Genomic DNA, 6,162 nt, shown 5'->3' with positions numbered 1-6,162 from the left:
TTCCAAAGCAAAGAAAGAAAGATTAGTGGGGGGGGGGCGGGGGGGGAGAAAGAGCTGGAATTAGACAGCCATAGCTGACAAAGGAAGTCAGGAAATGCATTCACAGAAAAAAAAGAGTCTATAAAGTGGCCAACAGCACTGGGAAATCAAAAAATTGTGAAGACTACAAAACCAGAGGACAACAAAGAGAAATAAGGAAGGAAAAGATCAAATATGAAGGTAAGCTAGCCAGTAATATTAGAAATGATAGTAAAAGTTTCTTACATTACATAAGAAACAAGCAAGAGGCAAAAGTAGAAATTGGGCCACTCCAAATTGATGCAGGAAGGCTAATGATGGGAGATAAGGAAAAACACTGAAGAACTTAATAAATACTTTGTGTCAGTCTTCACAGTGGAACACATGAAAATATCCCAACAATTAAGGAGAGTCAAAGTGCAGAATTGAGTATGATGGCCATTACAAAAGAAAAAGTGCTAGAAAAGCTAAAAGGTCTAAATATTGATAAATCTCCTGGCTCTGATGGGCTACATCCTAAAGTTCTGAGGGAGGTGGCTGAAGAAATAGCAGAGGCATTGGTTGTAATGTTTCAAATATCACAGGAGTCAGGGAAAGTCCTAGATGATTTGAAAAATCACTGTTATAAACCCTTTGTTCAAGAAAGGATCAAAACAAAAGATGGAAAATTATATGCTGATTAGCCTAAGCTTAGTTGTAGGTAAAATTCTAAAATCCATCATTAAGGATGAGATTTCTGAATTCTTGGACATGCAGGGTTGGATTAGAACAAGTCAGCATGGATTTAGTAAGGGGAGGTTGTGCCTGACAAGCCTGTTAGAATTCTCTGAAGAGGTAACAAGTAGGTTAGACCAGGGAAACCCAGTGGATGTTATCTACATAGACTTTCAAAAGGCCTTTGATAAGGTGTCTCACTTTGGCTGCTGAGTAAGGTGAGGGCCGATGATGTTCAAGGTGAGCTACTAGCATGGATTGAGGATTAGCTGTCTGACAGAAACCAGAGAGTTAGGATAAAAAGGTTGTTTTTTGGAATGGCAACTAGTGACAAGTGGTGTCTGCAGGGTTCAGTGTTGGGGGCCGCAGCTGTCCACTTTATACATTAATGATCTGGATGAAGGGACTGGGGGCATTTGGCAAAGTTCGCCGATGATACGAAGTTAGGTGGACAGGTAGGTAGTTCTGAGGTGGGGAGGCTGCAGAAAGATTTAGACAGTTTAGGAGTGTGGTCCAAGAAATGGCTGATAAAATTCAAATGTGAGCAGATGTGAGGTTTTGCACTTTGGAAAAAAAATACAGGGATGGACTATTTTCTATACAGTGAGAAAATTCCTAAAGCCAAAGTACAAAGATCTGGGAGTGCTAGTCTAGGATTCTCTAAAGGCTGACTTGCAGGTTGACTCCATGGTTAAGAAAGCAAATGTAATGTCATTTATCTCAAGAGGGTTGGAATGTGAAAGCAGCGAGGTGCTACTGAGACTTTATAAAGCTCTGGTTAGGCCCCATTTGGAGTACTGTATCCAGTTTTGGGCCCCACACCTCAGGAGGGACATACTGACACTGGAGTGTGTCCAGCAGAGATTCACACGGATGATCCCTGGAATGGTAGGTCTAATATAGGATGAATGGCTGAGGATCCTGGGATTGTATTCATTAAAGTTTAGAAGGTTGAGGGGAGACCTAATGGGAAGTTACAGAATAATGCATGACTTAGAAAGGGTGGAGGCTGGGAGCTTATTTCTGTCAGGCAGGGATTCCAGGACCTGTGGACACAGCTTTGGAATTAAAGGGGGGCAATTTAGAACAAAAATGAGGAGACATTTCGGCAGCCAGAGTGGTGGACCTGTGGAATTTATTGTCACAAAGCGCCGTGGAGGCCGGGCCGTTAAATGTCTTCAAGGCAGAGATTGATAAATTCTTAATCTTGCAAGGAAGTAAAGGCTATAGGGAGAGCGCAGGTAAGTAGTGTTAAATGCCCATCAGCCATGGAGCGGACTCGATGGGCTGAATGGCCTTACTTCCACCACCTGACTTAAATAGGTGACCCCTTATTCTGAGATTTATGCTCTCTGGTCCGAGACTGCCCCACAACAAAAACAAGTCTCTCCACATACACCCTATCAAGACACCCATAAGAATCTTGGATATCATTCAAGACTGTCCTCTCATTCTTCTAACCTTCAATGAGTACAAGTCCAATCTACTCAACCTTTCCTCATAAGATGGGACCTGCCTACCATTCCTGAAGGGGTCATGCCCAAAACATCGATTCTCCTGCTCCTTGGATGCTGCCTGACCTGCTGTGCTTTTCCAGCTATACATTTTCACTTCCCTAATCTGGCATCAACCTCAAACTTGCTCTGGATTGCTTCCAATGCCACCATATCTTTGCTTAGAAAAAGGGACCCAAAAGTGTTCACAGTATTTCAGCTGTAGTCTGCCTTGTATAGTTTCACAAAGACCTTCCTATAAATTCATACTCCAGTCCCTTTGAAACAAAGGCCTACATTCCATTACTTTTCCTGTTACCTAGTGATCCGGTCCAAATCACACAAACATCTCTACATCCTGGTCATAGCTCACTCTCCCTTGCAGCAAACTGGGAGGTATTTTATTTAGTTCCCTTATCTAAGCCATTGTAATGGAAAATAGCTTCAGGGAGGTGGCCACACTGCAGGTTCAGTCAGGTAGATAGGTGACTGTCAGGAAAGGTAGGAAGATATTGCAAATCTCCTATCACTATCCGTCCCTCAAAAATACACCATTTTGAATAATGTTGGGGGCAGAGCCTCAAGAAAATAGTAGTGACTGCCAGACCTTAGGCCAGCATTTTCGTTAAGCAGGGTTTCAAGGTTTAAACAAGCAATTGTTTAGGAGACTGTCCAGGCAGGAGCATGGGCATGAGATTATGCAACTGGGAGCAAGACTTCAGGATGGGAGGGTCAATGACATCTCAGAGTAGATACAGCAAATTCTCAAAGGGGACAGTGAATACAGGTAGTTAGACAGGAGGTTAAAAAGCAGGAGCTCAAGGGCAGTAATCACTGGATTACTGTAATCTTACTTGGTGCCATGTGCAAGAGAGATTAATAGGACGGTAGGCCAGGTTAATGCATGGCTGAAAAGATGGTACAGCAGGTACTTATTCATATGTATTGACCATTTCTTCTGGGGTAGAAATGACCTCCACAAAAAAAAGGGTGGCTTGCAACCAAACAGGACCAATATCCTGACGGGGAGATTTGCTACAGCTTCTCAGGAAGGTTTAAATTAGTTTGGTTTGTAGTCTTGATAGGATTGTATTAGAGGCCCCCCAATAATCAGCTAGAAATGGAAGAGCTAATATGTAGGGAGATCAGAGATGCCCAAACTTCCCAAAAGGCTGAAAAGAATTTAAGTGTGTGCAAGAAAAAATTCTTGCGTAGATGTACCTACCAGAGAAGGTGCAAAACCTGACCTCCTCTAGGGGAAAAAAGGCAGGGGAGATGACAGACATGTCAATGGGGGAAAAAGCAATTTGGGACCAGTCACCATATCTTAGTTTTCCATAACTACGAAAAAGGATGGACCCAATCTAAAAAGTTAAAGTTCAAATTGCAGCAAGGCCAATTTTCATAGTATCTGACAGGAACTTACAAAAGTTGATTGGGGAAGGCTGTTCACAGATAAAAGAATGACTGGCAAGTGAGATAAGTAGGGGACATTGGACAACTATATACTAGGGCTGTGGTCAAAACAAAAATGAGGTACAAGTCAGCTAGGACAACTGGGACAGAGTGAATTGCTTGAATATAGAGGGAGCAGCAGCATACAGAGGGAAAGCAGGAGGGCAAAAAGGGGCTATTGATAGCTTTGACAGATAAAAGGTTGAAGGAAAATCCATACACATACCACCCTCTGTATGAAGTTACCCCTTAGGTCTCTTTTATATCTTTCTCCTCTCACCCTAAACCTATGCCCTCTAGTTTTGGACTTCCCCGACCCCAGGGAAAAGGACTGTCTATCCATGCCCCTCAATTTTACAAAACTTCACCCTCTGACGATCCAGAGAAAAACAGCCCCAGCCTGTTCAGCCTCTCCCTATAGCTCAAATCCTCCAACCCTGGCAACATCCTTGTAAATCTTTTCTGAACCCTTTCATGGGTCACAACAATCTTTCCCATAGGAAGACCAGAATTGCATGCAATATTCCAACAATGGCCTAACCAATGCCCTGTACAGCCACAACAGGACCTTCCATCTCCTGTATCAATAAAGGAAAGCATACCAAACGCCTTCTTCATTAACCCATCTACCTGCGAATCTACTTTCAAGGAGCTATGAACCTGCACTCCAAGGTGTCTCTGTTCAGCAACACACCCTAGGACCTTACCATTAAGTGTTTAAGTCTTGCTAAGATTTGCTTTGCCAAAATGTAGCACCTCATTTATCTGAGTTAAACTCCATTTGTCACATCTCAGCCCATTGGCCCATCTGATCAAGATCCCGTTGTAATTGGAGGTAACCTTCTTCGCTGTCCACTGTACCTCCAATTTTGGTGTCATCTGCAAATTTACTAACTGTACCTCTACGTAAAATGATTTGGATGCAAACAAGTGATGAAAGGTAGAGGACCCAGCACTGATCCTTGGGGCACTCGACTAGTCACAGGCTGCCAGTCTGAAAGACAACCCTTCACCACCACCTGTCTACCTTTGAGCCAGTTCTGTATCCAATGGCTAGTTCTCCCTGTATTCCAGAGATCCAACCTTGCTCACCAGTCTCCCATAGGGAACCTTTAACACCTTACTGAAGTCCATATAGATCACATCTACTGCTCTGCCCTCAATCCTCTGTTACTTCAAAAAAAAACCAAAGTTTGTGATTCATGATTTCCCATACACAAAGCCTCATTGACTATCCCTAATCAGTTTGTGCCTTTCCAAATACACATACATCCTGTCCCTCAGAATTCCCTCAACCTGCCACTACCAACATCAGGCTCACTGGTCTATAGTTCCCTGGCTTGTCCTTACCACCTTTCTTAAATAGTGGGACCACATCGGCCAACCTCTAGTCTTCCAGCACCTCACCTGTGACTCGACAATACAAATATGCTGATGTCTTGAAATGCATAAAAGTGGATAAATCCACCAGGACCTGATCAGGTGCACCTTAGAACTCAGGCTAGGGAAGTGATTGCTGGCCCTCATTTGTATCAGGTGGTTGTGAAACTTGACAGGGCTCAGAAGAGATTTACAAAGATGTCACCAGGGTTGGAAGGTTTGAGCTATAGAGCAGCTGAATAGACTGGGGCTGTTTTTTGCTGGAGCAGGAGAGGCTGAGGGGTGACCTTATAAATCTCCAAGATAATGAGGGGCACAGAGAGGGTAAATAGATAAGTGTGCAGCAGGGAGGACAGGAGAATAATCCAGAACTACAGGACATTAGGTTAGGGTGGGCAGTGGGGCACAAAGAAAAGATTTAAAAGGGACCAAAGGGTCAACCTTTTCAGAGGGTGGTGCATGTATGGAACAAGATGCCAGAGAAGTGGTGGAGGCTAGTACAATTTTATTTAAAAGGCATCTGGAAGAGTATAATAGGGCTTGGCAGGATATGGGCCAAGAGTTGGCCAATGGGACTAGATTAGTTTAGAATATTTGATTGAGCTAGACCAAAAATCAGGCCAAAAGGGTCAGTCTCCAGTTATACATCTGACTATCTCAAATGAAAAATCAAGTAGTCAGCAGTACCGCAGCATCTGTGGGGAGAAAGGAATTAATGTAGATTCTGCTACCTTATTGTTTTCAAAGTTAACATTATTTTTACTGCAAGTGCTATATTGAAACCATCTACAAATATATTCCATTTCACTTCTGTATGTGGGAATATCAGAACCCCAGTTTGGAGAATATTTTTTAAAATATAAAGATTAGGTAGCATGGCTGACAGTTGTACTCTTGGAAATAAACAAGGATGTTTGAAGAACAGGAAACTAGAGTACAGCCCTGATCTCACCGAGTATGGACTGAACATCACTTGCGCTCTTACATGCAAGGTTGGAGATAAAGCTCTTATGGCAGCACTGGTTTGGGTGTTCAGTTCTCCCCGACTCAGGGAAAGCATTTAGGTTTGGAATTGCTAAGTAGGTGAGATGTTGTGACAGCC

This window comes from Chiloscyllium punctatum, chromosome 1 (genome assembly GCF_047496795.1).
Source record: "Chiloscyllium punctatum isolate Juve2018m chromosome 1, sChiPun1.3, whole genome shotgun sequence".
Lineage (NCBI taxonomy): Eukaryota > Metazoa > Chordata > Chondrichthyes > Orectolobiformes > Hemiscylliidae > Chiloscyllium > Chiloscyllium punctatum.
Note: the sequence above shows the minus strand (reverse complement) of the source record.